Source organism: Rhinoderma darwinii, chromosome 1 (assembly GCF_050947455.1).
Source record: "Rhinoderma darwinii isolate aRhiDar2 chromosome 1, aRhiDar2.hap1, whole genome shotgun sequence".
Taxonomy (NCBI): domain Eukaryota; kingdom Metazoa; phylum Chordata; class Amphibia; order Anura; family Rhinodermatidae; genus Rhinoderma; species Rhinoderma darwinii.
The window spans coordinates 374,991,428-375,008,378 of record NC_134687.1 but is presented as its reverse complement, the minus strand read 5'-3'; the positions used below and the strand labels follow the sequence as shown (position 1 = coordinate 375,008,378).

At 44.0% G+C, this 16,951-nt stretch overlaps 1 protein-coding gene across 3 annotated transcripts in view; it reads left to right on the top strand.

The window, feature by feature from the left end:
- Window positions 1–6,732: 6,732 nt before the first annotated feature.
- Window positions 6,733–16,951, top strand: part of CEMIP2 (cell migration inducing hyaluronidase 2) — a 130,664-nt gene continuing 120,445 nt past the window's right edge. For all 3 annotated transcript variants that reach the window (XM_075828046.1, XM_075828030.1, XM_075828039.1), the window contains exon 1: window positions 6,733–7,040. The gene's annotated coding sequence lies outside the window, so the exon portion shown is untranslated. The remainder of the gene's footprint in view (window positions 7,041–16,951) is intronic.

Here is a 16,951-nt window from a genome sequence, read left to right as displayed (position 1 = left end):
AACACCAACTATATCTATATTTTCTTCCAGTACCAAGGCCTCCAACTCCCCCATTTTGCTTGCTAGACTTCTGGCATTTGTGAACATACACTTTAACTTGCCTTTCAGTTTTTCACTTTCATTATCAGAAATGTGATTATTTTACATTATTTGGGCATTTTTATTTTCATTGCTGTTTTGTAACAAAAGGATCTCTCTATCCTGTTGTCTAGTCCTCTCCCCACAGTCTATTTCTCCCCCCACCAATATAGTCTGACCTCTCTCTAACCGGACTACCTCTTTATTTTCTACATTGACCTCCCTCCTCAGCCCTAGTTTAAATACTCCACCACCCCAGCTAGAATTCTCTCCCCCAGCACAGCGGACCCCCTTCCATTTAGGTGCAAATCATCTGCAGAATACAGTTTGTACCGCAATGAAAAGTCAGCCCAGTGCTCTAGGAACCCAAAGCCTTCTCCTCTACACCAAGACTTAAGCCATGCATTTAACTCCCTGAGCTCCCGCTGTCTTTCCTGTGATGCGCATGGCACAGGCAGTATTCCTGAGAATACTACCTTGGAGGTCCTTCCCTTCAGCTTGTAGCCTAGTTCTTTAAAATTATTCTTAAGGCTCCTCCACCTACCATTTATTCTGTTGTTGGTACCCACATGGACCACGACAGCTGGATCATCACCAGCCCCTCCCAGTAATTTATCCACCCGTTCCACCACATGCCGAACCCTGGCACCAGGGAGACAGCAAACCATTCGGTTGAGGCGGTCTTGGCGACAAATTATTCTATCCGTCCTCCTGATTATAGAATCCCCTACAACTATCAATTGTCTTGCCTTACCTGCACTACCATCCCGCCGACTACTAGCTGGGCTGTTCTCCCGGCTGTTAGGGAGATCAGTATCCACTAGGGCCTCCATTTCTGAGACCGACACCCTCGCATCATCACCCAACTTGGCAATTTTGCTTGGAATATCAGAAATTGGATTGGCCTTCCTTTTCTTTGACCCCTTTCTACTACCCCTAACTACAGTAACCCAGCTACTTGCCTGATCCTACTGACCCATGTCTTCACCCTCCAGTTCTACCCCATTAACTACGTGCTCCGTGAGCAGCATGCTCCGCTCAAGATTGTCTATCTTCCTCAGTGTTGCATTTTGCTCCTCCAGATATTTAATGCAAGCTTCCAGGTGACCAACATGCTCACATCTGCCGCAGAGATATTCACCCTGGAACTCCGGCTCCAGTCGTGCATACATATGGCAAACTGTGCACTGAAGAAAACCTCCAATCCTGCTATCCATTATCCCAGTTACAAAAAAACTGTGAACAATTGTTAAAGAGGCTCTGTCACCAGATTTTGCAACCCCTATCTGCTATTGCAGCAGATAGGCGCTGCAATGTAGATTACAGTAACGTTTTTATTTTTAAAAAACGAGCATTTTTGGCCAAGTTATGACCATTTTTGTAATTATGCAAATGAGGCTTGCAAAAGTCCAAGTGGGTGTGTTTAAAAGTAAAAGTCCAAGTGGGCGTGTATTAGGTGCGTACATCGGGGCGTTTTTAATACTTTTACTAGCTGGGCGCTGTGAAGAGAAGTAACATCCTCTTCTCTTCAGAACGCCCAGCTTGTGACAGTGCAGATCTGTGACGTCACTCACAGGTCCTGCATCGTGACGGCCACATCGGCAGCAGAGGCTACAGTTGATTCTGCAGCAGCATCAGCGTTTGCAGGTAAGTCGATCTTACCTGCAAACGCTGATGCTGCTGCAGAATCAACTGTAGCCTCTGGTGCCGATGTGGCCGTCACGATGCAGGACCTGTGAGTGACGTCACAGATCTGCACTGTCACAAGCTGGGCGTTCTGAAGAGAAGAGGATGTTACTTCTCATCAGAGCGCCCAGCTAGTAAAAGTAGTAAACACGCCCGATGTACGCACATAATACACGCCCAGTTGTACTTTTACTTTTAAACACACCCACTTGGACTTTTGCAAGCCTCATTTGCATAACTACAAAAATGGTCATAACTTGGCCAAAAATGCTCGTTTTTTAAAAATAAAAACGTTACTGTAATCTACATTGCAGCGCCGATCTGCTGCAATAGCAGATAGGGGTTGCAAAATCTGGTGACAGAGCCTCTTTAAAGTAAAAGAAAAGAAGAGTATTTACAGGGGATTTAACTCCGGTTTTGTAACTACATTTGATATACAAACCACTTGTTTAGCAAGCCAAAACAGAGCAAGCTCAACAGAGGCCTGAGGGTTAATTTATAGCAGTTAACCCCTCCCCCTAGTCAGCTGCACAGCAGGACGGCAGCTAAGAACGAAATAAGGGTTTTAAATTGTGTCAGTTTTGCAAACTTCTTTTAGCAAGCACTCAATTCATATATCACACCCAGTATCCCACACAAGAACACAGCAAGTTAATCCGGTTTTGTAACTCCACTTGATATACAAACCATTTGTTTAGCAAGCCAAAACAGAGCAAATATCAGTCAATTATATGAAGAATCAGCTCCAGTTAACATTGCACTGAAAGACTAGTACAGCCCCCCCCCCCCCGCCCGCCCTAAAGGCTATACTAGTCTTTTAATGCAATATTAACTGGATTTGATTCTTCATATAATTGACTACAGCTAGCAGTTATACTCAGTGTCAACTTTGCATTGGGTTATATCTCTCATGTTCTATAGACAGATCTGTGTCTTACAAATTGCATGTGCCAGCCCACATTGTAGTTTTACATTTTCATGTTGTTTGTCCCGAATTTAAAGGTATTTAATTTATTGTACTATTCCATTCTATTAGTTAGTAAGTAGTTGGGAAAAAAACATGTATAGGTTCTACATATGTGTGAACAGGGGATGTGCTACCGACAAGATGAAAAATGTATTGGGATGAACGCTCATCCCCCCCATACTAGTGATCATTTCTCCATGTAAATGGGGTACACGAGCCCCGTTGGACATGCTGTATTGTCAATCGACGCTCGTTTAACAGGCCCATGTTTATCAGGCCCTCATTTATCTGCCTATGGAAAAAGATCTTTACAGTCAGAGCAGTTGGTGGGGGCTTCTACCTTCCAGCAGGAATCACAGCATCCAAAGCCCCAGCCCTTCTCTTAAACCTATTGTTCTAAGTTTGGTATAGGGGCGAATATGGACCTTTTATTTGTATCATTTGGACAACAATTTGAAACATAATAGTTTCAAGGAAGAAGAGTCTATACCTTTCATTATGCTTCTCTTTTATTCAATAATTTGACTTTTGGATGAAAGTATTCTGTATCTCACAGAATGTAGTGTCTGACATTTTGTCAAAGTGCCAGTTTATGTGGAAACAAGAGGCCGGCTTTTAAAGGGAATGTGTCGCTAGAAATTATTTTATTTTTTTTCAGTTAAACAATTAGTATTTGAGTAATTACACATTGTTTTAATTTTTTCACAAGTCAGGAAATATTATAAATTAGATTCTAATTTATAACATTTCCACGTGCTGGCCACTAGAGGGAGCAGTTCCCAAAATTGCAGCATGGTCACTGTGGTAAAGCAACCTCATTGATTTATGCTGCAAATTTGGGGTAGACACACTCTCTCTCGTGTCCTCACACAATTCCCCCTCCCTTATTCTGGCTAGTGCAAGGAGAAGGAGGGGTTTGAATGTCTTCAAACCTCCTACACTGTGTGCCGCCATTTTCTGAGCGACTGCACAGTGTAGGAGGATTAGATACAGGGCTCAGCAGACGGTATCACACGAACATACACAAACATAATACACACGAACATACACAAACATAAATTACCTGCTCCTGCCGCCGACGTGCGGCCTCCGCTCCTACTCCTTGCGCCTTCGCTTCGTTGAACATATGGCCGTAAGCCGTGGCCGGAAGTCGTCATCTTACTGTCCGGCAGCGGCTTCCGGTCCACATGAAAATGGCGCCGGATTTCGCTCTGCCGAAGACCTTCCTTTTGGTCTATGTGGGAGCGGCGCATGCGCGGTTCCCACACAGACGGCGCATGCAACTGAGAATGCAACGGCTCCCGTTCGCATTCTCTATGGGTATGTATGTGCCGTATAGCATCTCTGTATGTGTCGTTAATAGACACATACAGAGATGAAAAAAAAAAATGCCAGCCCCCAAAGAGAAGTAAAAGTCAGAAAACATTAAAAAGTAAAACATGAAAACACAATTAAATAAAATGTTTGAAAATATTATATTAAAAGCAATATGATAAAAAAATAAATAAATTCATGACACCTTCCCTTTAAATAGGAGTAAAGAAATTTTTAAAGCTGGTCACATATTAGGAATTTCATGCGGCCATTTTCTAAATGACTTATCGTTCGGAGGTGGTCTGTGAAGGTTGTCGTTCTGGATGACAACGGCAGAAGTCAAAAATATAAATATAAATCGTCGACAATCGGAAAAATTGCTCTCTGCCTTGTTCTGTGACCTGGGCTTCTATTGCTGAAGCTATGATGCAATAATCGAATGGAGCATGCCCAGTGGTGCACATCTGTTCTGGCCAAGTATGCCCGCAATAGCACCCGACAACTACAGAATAGATTGCAGATTGACTTTTCCATAAATCTCTGCCTTCGGTTGTCTTCTAGCACGCTCTTTTGTATCACAAAAAGACGCCGATAGTCGGCAGAATATGTCTAAATCTGTTGTTACGGCCATCTAAAACCTTTAGTGTATGTCAGGCTTTAGACACAGCAAAACACCGGCACCTTTCCTACTTTTGTGTGTCGCAATATACATCAATATGTTTAAAAGCACAATATTGATCAACGTATTGATTTGCTACTTGCCATGTGCAGTCATTTAGAGCAATGCGGATAGGATTACATGCCATGATTGATGAACTCCTTATGATGTCCACATCTCCTCCAGCAAATTTACCTCACAGGTTTAGGCCACTTTCTCACATGGCAGTATTTTGCGTCAGTATTCGTAAGCCAAAACCGAGAGTGGGTCTAAAACAAAGGTGAGGTAAAAATTATTTCATTATACTTTTTCTCGGTGTAGGTTTCACACGGCAGTATTTTGTATCAGGTTTTATAAGCCAAAACCAAGAGTGGAAGCTGCAGAGAAAGTATAATGGAAAGATTTGCACCTCTTCCTTGTTTTGAAACCAGTCCTGGTTTTGGCTTCCAAATATTGACCAAGACACTGAGGAAAGTGGCCGTATGCTATTATTGTAATGTTGGCGAAATACGGATATAAAAAAGGGACCAAATATGCACATGTGAACTATGCAAAAACAGAACAAGCATTTCTAAATTCAGCACATTGACTTCTATGGGCTAAAAACAATACCAATACGGATCAGTTAGGACATGCTGCGTAATTAAAAAAGCGTCATGCGCATTAAAAAATGTGCATATAAAAACAGAAATGTGAATAAAACCATTGAAATGCATTGCTACTGGTTTTTTGTATCCTGTAGTACTGAAAAGCATTAGCCAAAAGGACAATCTTTTTGCCCATAGAAGTCCATGCGATATTACGTCTGGATAACAAGTGTCCGTGGAGAATAGTTCAGTGAAACGGCGTCCGCTGGAACTTGGCACAGATTTCTTCTGTTGGATTCTGTATAACATCGGAGGCATACAACGGTACAGTAGTAGTATATAGATAGATGCCTATGGCCGCCGTATTACAACACCATACAATTCTGAGGCGGTACACACTTGTAATATGATAGTGTGCATGAGCCCTTACATTGGTAGCAGGAAAGATTGGAAGTCTGCACTCTTATAGAATGGCGCATGGAGTGTTTGTAACATATGCTAGAAATATGAATTTATTTATTCTCCCTTCCATATTCTGGAAACCAGTGACAGTTCTTACACCCCCTCCTCTGTGTCGTGATTTCTTAGATATATGACAGTACTGACACCCCCTCCTCTATGTCGTGATTTCTTAGATATATGACAGTACTGACACCCCCTCCTCTATGTCGTGATTTCTTAGATATATGACAGTACTGACACCCCCTCCTCTGTGTCGTGATTTCTTAGATATATGACAGTACTGACACCCCCTCCTCTATGTCGTGATTTCTTAGATATATGACAGTACTGACACCCCCTCCTCTATGTCGTGATTTCTTAGATATATGACAGTACTGACACCCCCTCCTCTATGTCGTGATTTCTTAGATATATGACAGTACTGACACCCCCTCCTCTATGTCGTGTTTTCTTAGATATATGACAGTACTGACACCCCCTCCTCTATGTCGTGATTTCTTAGATATATGACAGTACTGACACCCCCTCCCCTATGTCGTGATTTCTTAGATATATGACAGTACTGACACCCCGTCCTCTATGTCATGTTTTCTTCGATATATGACAGTACTGACACCCCCTCCTCTAGGTCGTATTTTCTTAGATATAGGACAGTACTGACACCCCCTCCTCTAGGTCGTATTTTCTTAGATATATGACAGTACTGACACCCCCTCCTCTATGTCGTGTTTTCTTAGATATATGACAGTACTGATAATGGATGTAACATGCAGTGCAGCACTTCAGTGAGCTGACTCACATTCCCATTCCACATAGAAGAGTACGTCCGCGCGATTCCAGCAGGGGGCGCACTACATGCAGCGCTAGCGATGATGAGCGCAGGCTCCTCCCTTTGTATTCCAGCAGACATATATATGGTAACCGGGCTTTGTAAAGTCTTCACTCTCTGGCAGAGTGGAGGATCTGATCCCCCCCCCCCCCCCCCCACCCTCTCCCGTGTGTTTCTCATTTCCCCCAGCCGTGATCGCGGGGGGTGGATAGAAATCAAAGCCACTGCTACACAAAACATAAACAAACACACGGGGAAGGACTGAGGAAAGGCTCCAGGCAGCTCCTTTGTTGTGCTACAACTGAGCTCCAGGTCGGGGTGGAGAGTTGTGTGGAAACGTCATTCCTGGGAGGAAAAGTTCTTACACCTATTAAGCAACCGGTGCCTTGTACTGAGAAGTGGCCTGTGCCATGGGTAGGAGGGCAGTACCCAGCGCTCTGCACATGTGAGACGACTCTGGTAAGTGTGGTGGCGCTTGCTGCTCAGTCCGGGGGGTGCTGCCGTCTATGGAGGAACCTCCGCTCCCATTTACCATATGATCTACAATGGGCCTCATGTGTTCCAGCTAGTGCCGGCACAAAGTAAAAAAGTGACCAATCAGATTTTATTTTTGTACAGAAGTTTGATTTTAAAAGCTGTGATTTGATTGGTTGCGCGTATTCTCCACACTAGATTCTTTGGCTTTGCGTCCCATGCTGCTAGAATGCGGTCCTGCTATGTGGTGGACGCACTGTGTGTACACGGATTATAATCATGTGCGTGTCTGCCAATTGTCTCTGTGCTGCACGTACAAGTAAAGTTCTTATTAGAGTTATTAATGTCACTTATGTGTGAGAGTCTTCCTGGAGATAAATGAGATAACATTGTTCATGCGGGCTGGGGTTTTTCATGACTTCCTGTCAGTGGTTTCATAAGGAGTACGGTGAAGTCTGAAACAGCTGATAAATGGGAACAATAGGTTCAGGAAATGATTTCGGTTACTGTCCCTTTAACGGCCACCTGGACAGACCCCCTTTAGCGCAGCGCATGCTGTGTGGCCCCCTTGTATGTTATTGAGTGTCACTCAGCCCTGCAGGACATGTCCATGGCACTTTACCCGGAGCACCCACTGGCGTGTCAGAGGGCTCTGTCCTGCTAGTCTGTTCCCACAAATGCACCATTCTGTATGGAGCTGTGCTGGCAATGCCAGGGAGTGCTCGCCGCTGCTTCATTACCCGCGCCAGTAATCTCATGGGACGGGACTCTTCCTCCATGCACTGATTTTACCCTGTCACAAGCCTTTTATTATTGCTGATCTAAAGCACGACGTTGAAGCATTTCTAATGGGCTGGTCACCCAGCTTTCCCAGGCTACTGAATGGTAAATCCGTCTACTTATGATGGAGGGTGTGGGGTCTGTGCCCTGTAGATGTGAGCGGTCTCAGCATTCCTCCAAACATTGTGCCCACTTTTTTTTTCTGACTCAGAAGAGCAATGTGGCCCATTCATTCTAGTGAACGGTGCGGTTTACAGGGCACGGACCCCAATGGATGACATGTCGGTAGATGACGCTCTACTAGCCGCATCTTCCACCAAAATGTGCTAGCTCGACAGGAGCAGCTTTGGGCATCCTACTGTTGCCACCCTGTCTGTCATCTGTTTATTAGTCATCTCTTCTGTACGGTTCTTCGCATGTATCCATATTGAATACTAGAGCTAGGGAGTGCGCTCAGTGAAGATTCATTCATATATATATATAATGTGTATGTGCGCGTGCCTCCCCGGTACGTACTTGGCATCGCGTTCCATATTAATCTGTACCTGTTAAAGGGGGTATTCCTACTTTAGCAATCATAGTTAAAAAGATGATGTAAATATATGAATTTGTCCAAATATCTTTTTATTTTTTGTAGGGTTCTTGAGTTATAGAATCCTGTTCATCCGCGTCCACAATTTTATGGTATCCTTTGGTTGCGGTCAACCGCGCTATCCAGCAGTGGTGGCCGCGCTTGCGCAGTTCAGGCAATTCATTTTACTATTAGTATGGTCAGATCTCTGGAGTGCCCATGTGCTGTACCTCCCTGCCCAGCTCCGTTACTCTAGTACAAGTCAATAGGATGGTTCCTGGGCACATGCTGTACCTCCCTGCCCAGCTCCGTTACTCTAGTACAAGTCAATAGGATGGTTCCTGGGCACATGCTGTACCTCCCTGCCCAGCTCCGTTACTCTAGTACAAGTCAATAGGATGGTTCCTGGGCACATGCTGTACCTCCCTGCCCAGCTCCGTTACTCTAGTACAAGTCAATAGGATGGTTCCTGGGCATGTGCTGTACCTCCCTGCCCAGCTCCGTTACTCTAGTACAAGTCAATAGGATGGTTCCTGGGCACATGCTGTACCTCCTTGCCCAGCTCCGTTACTCTAGTACAAGTCAATAGGATGGTTCCTGGGCACATGCTGTACCTCCTTGCCCAGCTCCGTTACTCTAGTACAAGTCAATAGGATGGTTCCTGGGCACATGCTGTACCTCCTTGCCCAGCTCCGTTACTCTAGTACAAGTCAATAGGATGGTTCCTGGGCACATGCTGTACCTCCTTGCCCAGCTCCGTTACTCTAGTACAAGTCAATAGGATGGTTCCTGGGCACATGCTGTACCTCCCTGCCCAGCTCCGTTACTCTAGTACAAGTCAATAGGATGGTTCCTGGGCACATGCTGTACCTCCCTGCCCAGCTCCGTTACTCTAGTACAAGTCAATAGGATGGTTCCTGGGCACATGCTGTACCTCCCTGCCCAGCTCCGTTACTCTAGTACAAGTCAATAGGATGGTTCCTGGGCATGTGCTGTACCTCCCTGCCCAGCTCCGTTACTCTAGTACAAGTCAATAGGATGGTTCCTGGGCACGTGCTGTACCTCCTTGCCCAGCTCCGTTACTCTAGTACAAGTCAATAGGATGGTTCCTGGGCACATGCTGTACCTCCCTGCCCAGCTCCGTTACTCTAGTACAAGTCAATAGGATGGTTCCTGGGCATGTGCTGTACCTCCCTGCCCAGCTCCGTTACTCTAGAACAAGTCAATAGGATGGTTCCTGGGCATGTGCTGTGCCTCCCACAAATGGTCTGGCAGATGGGAGCAATGATCTAGTAGAAGCAGTCAAAAAAAGCTGAATTCGTGGTGGTAAATTCAATTGTACCAGGCGAAAATCTTTCATACTTAGTAGGCATTTAAGATGGGACAAAAAAGAAATAAATAAATGGGCGCTACGAAGGGAATAACCCTTTAAGTCATTCATTCAGGATACATAAGTACATATAACAAGGTTCGGATGTCTCCACTCGGGTTGGTTCTTGGCAGCCCAGCGTCGTCTTCTTTACCACAAGTATTGCGCTGATGGCACTCTGCACAACGCTGTACCCAGAATGATTTGCAGATGTGTGTGGTTATCCCCAATTAATAAAATGTTGGACAAAACTGAAGTGAGCGTTCCGGTTAATGGAACACAGTAAAATGTAACTTGCTGTACTCCCTATATTCTCTATAGGTTTAAAAATAGCGGGTCTTGTCTGCTCATAGGATGTTTTTCAGAGAAACTGCTGTGTTTACAGTGACCAACAGGAGCCTTTGTTTTATATTTCCAGTGCAGTTTAGGAGATAAAAGCTGATCTATGATTGGTTGCTATGCAGCAAGAACTTTCTGATACCCTATGTGCACACTGATAAGATTGGTATGGGGGTGTGGGGGTTCTGCTGCAGCTCTGCATAGTTCTGCTCCTGTGCCAGGGTCAGAAAGTGATGGCGTACCCTTGTGGTATACCATCACTAAGTGTAGAGGAAAATCCTTTTGATAAACAAAAGAAATCTGTTAGTTCTGTGGTATTTGGGAAGGGGGTGTTACAATGCTTGGATAAATATCATGCATGTTTCTATTCCAATGTTATCTTGTTTTCTGCTGCTTTGTATTGTAAAAAGGATGAGCCATTCTCGCAGTGATCGTTATTCTACTTTTCCTATTGGAAATGCAACTCCATTTTTTATCCTCCAAAGTGATTGCTTGGGATTGTTGAGACCAACACTTTCCAAGCTGCTTACTCCTTTGTATAAATCAATACTCCCCAACGTAGATGAATGTTTTATGCTGAGGACGGGGTGGATCATGACGCCACTGTATACAGGTGATGGGGGTATTATATCTTGGAGATCTTCACAATGCCGGACCTCACGTTATTCGGCGATTGAGATTATTATTTTTTGCCCAATACTAATTCACATTAAACAAAGTTCTGGTTAAGATGTTTTCTCAGCAAGGGGGGCAATACTTGAAGTGACCCAGCAGTGCTTAGTCCAGGATATACAGTAAATCAAAAAAGTGTTTTAGAAACTCTGGAATGAAGTACTGGCTCTCAGCCAGACCTCAAGGAAACCATTACAACTCATTCCTGGTGATCTGGTACCTCCTTTATGTATAGTCCTATTTAAAGAGTCCTTCACATAACTTCTTTTAATGTTAGCCATCATGGTATGTAGACTTCTAGCTCTACTCTGGCCCAGACATAGTTCATAGCCATGTCTGGGAGTTTGCCTGTAGAAATGCCCTCTCCGCATATGCAGCCACTAAGTAGATGTGAGTGACGGCAATCTCTGTACTGCTCTGCAGAATATGTTGGCACTATATGATGGCATCTCATGTGATGGCTCCTGGGTTACCTGTCTTGGGGATTTTCCTATTGTAAATGTAACCTTCCTGCCGACGTGATGCACCTTCAGTTAAACCTCCATTTATTAGGACCTCTTGCTGTTCTAAGATCTTTGGACATTCCCTTTAAGCACTATATGCCCATTAGAACCCCTTTAGTAAGCATTCTTTGTAGAGTAAATTTCCGCTGTTTCGTCATGTACTTTTTCCAAACCACTAAGGACAATCAAAACAGTTTTTCTGTGTGTCAATTTATTTTAAACATGCAGGACTGTTAAAGATAATGTAAAATGCATTTTTACTTGAGAAAACTGCATTATTTCCTCAGAGGAAATCCTTGCCGTTTCCTTTAATATTTCAATGTTTAACTTCAGGAAATGAAGCAGTAGTTTGAGTTCTTCATGCACGTTCTGTAAAAAGAATCGCACATCAAAACATTTCTTATCATATACCTTGCTCAGCAGACTGTGTGCAGGCCCTTGACGTGTTAGTTTTATATGTTATTATCAATATGTGTCATGAAAGGTACTGATTCTCCTTGAAACATCCAGCTAGTAGGGAGTTTTGAGGACCATGTTTCCTGAGAAAAATATGCAAAAGGCCTTCTCCAGAAGGAAGAAAGCTCTAGAGGTGACTACCCTGTGAGTCAATGTCCTTTTTATAGTTTTCAAATATGACTTAGGTGCCTCTGGTTTGGCTGATATCCCATCTGTAGACAGTACTGTTTCAGAGTTGTTGCTCCTCATCAGTACAGAGTAGAGTTCTGGTTGGTGAAAAGCCTTGTGTGCTGCCTTCTGAAAGGTACTAATACCTGTTCGCTAGATCTCCACAAGGAGAACCAGTACATTCAGGCTCTCTACTGATTTGTCCTGTGATGTTAGGGTTTTGATCTCAAATATTACACTTAAAGGGGTTTTCCGAGTTATTTAAAATAATTGGCCAAGGTAGGAGGAATGCAAAAAGAGCCATTACTCACCTCCCAGATCCCCATTGTTCTAGTACCGCCGCTCCGTTCCTTCCCACCACTGTTTATTGATCTAGCTGCAGTGATGATGTGCCCGTATACCTACGTGATCACTGCAGCCAGTCAATGGCCTCAGCGATCCTGTGCCATAGGGCTGGGCGATTGTACCCAAAAATAAATTCTATGGGCGATTTTCAATTTGAATCTCTATTTTCTTATTGCTGCTAAATAAACTGAAAAAAAAAACCAAGAGATCATGTAATAAATAATTTGCTTTATATAAATAACTTTTTAACATATGTTACTATATTTGTACATAACTTCACAACTTTTAACCTCTGCAAATACTTTATCAGAAATACTATTGGAAGAATGTATATCTAATTGATTACAACTTCTTCTGTGTTCCCCGGCAGGGAACAAGTTAACAGAATCTATAATCAATGATGCGCTGCGTGCACAAACATCCCTCTCTGCCCGTCACCACCTCAGCCGGTCTCTGACATTGCAGGCGAGAGCAGTGTAAATTGCAGCAGGGCCAGGCAGCTAGCGCCGAGTGGGCACTTTGGAGCGAGATTACATTATAGTGTCTGAAGTGTGAGCAGGACCCTGTGCAGTACCGGCCCCACCATGGAGGGTTAAATAAATGACATAAAGGCTCGAGTCACATGACCGGGATTGGACCGTGAAAAACGATCTGTGTGTCAGCTGGATTTCCCGGCCCAAACGCGGTACATGTATGTGAACGGGACTCCTGGCATCAGTCATTTAGGCTAGTCACACGACAGTGAAAAAATGGCCATTAAAAACTGATCAATGGTCTGTTTTTCATGACCATTTTGCATCAGTGTCTCTAAATGGATCTCCTTTGTCAGGGTTTTTTTTTTTGTCCCAATCCCCTGAACACACCTGAGTGCCCATGTAGATAGTGCCGCAATGTCCCTGTAGATAGTGCCATAGTGACTCGGCCCACATATAGTAACCGTGCCACCCCCATATAGTGCCACACACCCTTGCAGATAGCACCCCCACCCTCCTCCTTGTAGATCACCGCACCACCTCCTCCTTGTAGATCGCACTCCTACCCCGCCTTGTAGATCGCAGCATCCCATCCTTCTTGTAGATAGCGGCCACTGCAGCTGCCACTAGGGGCTGAATCCTCGGCCAGAGGTTGCCGACATTTTGATCAGGGATACAGCTCCTAGTGGGAGCTACAGTGGTGCTATCTACAAGGGGGGGGGGGGGGTGCCACCTACAAGGGGAAGTGGTGGTGCCATCTGCAAGGGGGGGGTGCCGCCATCTACAAGGGAGGATAGTGTCTACAGGGCGCTATGCCTATATACTAGGAGTCCCTGCTTCCCCACGGAACTTCTGTTCCGTGCTGTATCATTTTGTTCACTAGGAAACAGCAGTTCCGTAGAAAAGCAGAGACAGAACGGGGCGCAGCTTGTCAGACGGGGCAGAGCAGGCAGTGACATGGCGGCGGGGTGGAGCTTCTTCCTGCAGCACGGTGCCACTAAAAAAAAATAATCTATTTAACGATTCTGTTAAAAAACAGAATTGTCAGAGGCCTTAAGGGGGGAATTAATTAAATAAATTTGATTAATCGCCAAGCCCTACTGACGCCAGTAATTGGCTTCAGCGATCATGTAGGTATCCAAGCAAATCATCGCTGCGGCGCTAGAACGATGGGGATCTGTGAGGTGAGCAATGTCTCTTTTGTTTTTCTTCTTGCATTCCTTCTACCTTGGCCAATTTTTTAAATAACTTTGAAAACCCCTTTAAGAGAAGCCATGGTTCATGTACCACGAGTAAAGTTTTAGGTTAAAATACCTAAACAACTATGTAATAAGCAGAGCTACCGAAGCCCAGCGCTACAGACCGCTTCGTGGTGAGCCAAGTCCGGAAGATCCCAGTGCCCCATACATTCCAGACATTAAAAATTGATGATAGGCCATCAATAGCTGATCTGTCGGGTCCGACTCCTGGGACCCCCGCCGATCAGCTATTTTGAAGGGGGTGCAGCGCTTGTACAAGTGCTTCACCCCCTTCAAAACAGCTGATCGCGGGGTTTGTGGGAGTCGAACCTCGACCCATCAGCTATTGATGGCCTATCCTGAGGATAGGCGATCAATTTTTACTGTCTGGAAAACCCCTTTAATACAAAAAATTACCATTGCATTACTTATCTTGTGCTAACCCAAAGTTAGTCTGTATGGTAGTCCAGAATTGCATTGACAATACTGTGGGATTCAGAGCTGAAATCTCCCAGTCTCCTTTTTGCTTTTTTAATGTCTGCACAGATCTTGCTCCAGTGATTTGCATTCTGATAAGCATAGTCTTTAGGGTATGTTCACATGCAGTAGCAAAATATTTCTGAAATTATGGCACTGTTTTCGATTGAAACCAGCTCCTGATTATCAGACATCTTTTAACAACTCGCGTATTTTACTGACGTTATTTGAGCTGTTTTTCAATGGAGTCAATGAAAAAGGGCTCCAAAAACGTCCCAAGAAGTGACATGCACTTCTATAGTATAGTAACTTCTATAGTAATCTGATGTAGGAAAAGTTAGCGGTCCCTCTGCTTTACAGCAGCTCATGACAGCCGTGAGGGGAGTGTCTGACAACAAGCTTGTCTACAGGCTCCACCCTTAGTCTCCACAAGAACTTTGAAAGGAGTTTTTCTTTTAATTGTTTAAAAAATACAGACCGTAATTTGCTAGTTACTATAGTAGTACAGCAATATATCTACAATAGCTGCCAATGTAAGTGGATAGATCGCTGAAGAAACGACAATTGTAGTATCCGTGCAGTCATTGCATGTTAGAAATGTAGGTTTTGCTGGTTATTGCCGTGGGCTGTATTTTTACTTCAGGGTGCATATTGAGAACTGCTATGAGCTATTTCCTGTGGAAATGAGGGAAGTGAAGTGATAGCTGTAAAACAGACTTTTTTTTAGTAGCTAGTGTGTTTTGGCAGAGAAGTGAGAATTAATATACTGAAGTCACATTTGATATTCTTCTGGAAGAAGCTTACAACTTGTAGTTACAATGCAGACTTAGAGGTATTGGCACAGCGTGCCACTGCTGATTATATACACATTGAGGATTTCTTTTTAGGTCTGTGTCCAGTTAGCATACCCGTGTTATTTTCACAAGGGTTTTTTTTTTTTTCACTTGATTTTGCTTTTTCACTTGATTTTGCTTTTTCACTTGATTTTGCCAAAAGACAAAGCCACTGAACTTCTATCTACTTAAAGAGGCTCTGTCACCACATTATAAGTGCCCTATCTCCTACATAAGGAGATGGGCGCTGTAATGTAGGTGACAGCAGTGCTTTTTATTTAGAAAAACAATCTATTTTCACCACGTTAGGAGCGATTTTAGATTTATGCTAATTAGTTTCTTAAAGCCCAAGTGGGCGTGTTTTACTTTAGACCAAGTGTGCGTTGTACAGAGGAGTGTATGACGCTGACCAAGTGGGCGTTGTGGAGAGTAGTGTATGACGCTGACCAATCAGTGACCAATCAGTGTCATGCACTTCTCCCCATTCATTTACTCAGCACATAGGGATCCTGCTAGATCACTATGTGCTGTCTTATACTGACACATTAACGTTACTGAAGTGTTTAGGCAGTGAATAGACATTGCTTTCAGCCAGGACGGGATGTCTATTCACAATCCCGACACTTCGCTAAAGTTTCTGTGGTACTTACAACAGAGCAAGCGTAATCTTGCGAGATCACGTTGTAAATGACAGGTTTTATGGGGTTTTAAACCATCACATGCACATGCTGCAGACAAAGCCAAAATCAAATCTATCGAACAGATTTTTCAGTTTCAGAAATTTGGGAACGAATCTGCTGCATGTGAACCAGGACGGGAGACAGATTTTTTACGGAGTCCCTTAGCTCACAGCACCACATACATGATGCCTAAGCTAAGTCTCCCCGAAACTGCCACTTTGGGCAGTATAAATTGAGCAGCCAACATGGTACCAGTATTAAAAGATGAGATATATATATATAGCACAAGTGGATAATCTGGAGACTACCACAGAACGCCTGGTGTCCTGGCACCCAGCTGAGTCACAGTACAATACAATAAGGGTTGTTTCAGAGTTCCACTTAATATAAGTCAATTAATCTCCCCAAACCATGAATCATGACCCCCAACTTTCTACACCAGATTCCAAGTGGCTGTATAACAAGCTCCGTAAAGCGATGTCCTGCAGTTTGTTATTTGGAAGGTAGCCACCTACCAACATTTAATGAGCTAGGGTATGTTCACATGCACTGTTTTCAGACGTAATCCGGGCGTTTTACGCCTCAAATTACACCTGAAAAGACGGCTCCATATCGTCTGCAAACATCTGCCCATTACTTTCAATGGGTCTTACGATGTTCTGTTCAGACAAGGTGTAATTTTACGCGTCCCGGTCAAAAGACAGAGCGTAAAAAGACGCCCGCGAAAAAGAAGTGCAGGACACTTCTTGGGACGTTTTTGGAGCCGTTTGTCATTGACTCCAATGAAAAACAGCTCCAATTACGTCCGTAAAAGACGACGCAAGAAACGCGAGTACTTGCAAAAAAATCTGAAATTCAAGAGCTGTTTTCGCCTGAAAACAGCTCCGTAATTTCAGACGTATTTTGCGTTTGCGTGTGAACATCTCCTCAGGCGGCTGCTTCCCGAAGTACTGCGGCCGGAATAATTTGACTCCAGTCTCACAATAGCATCA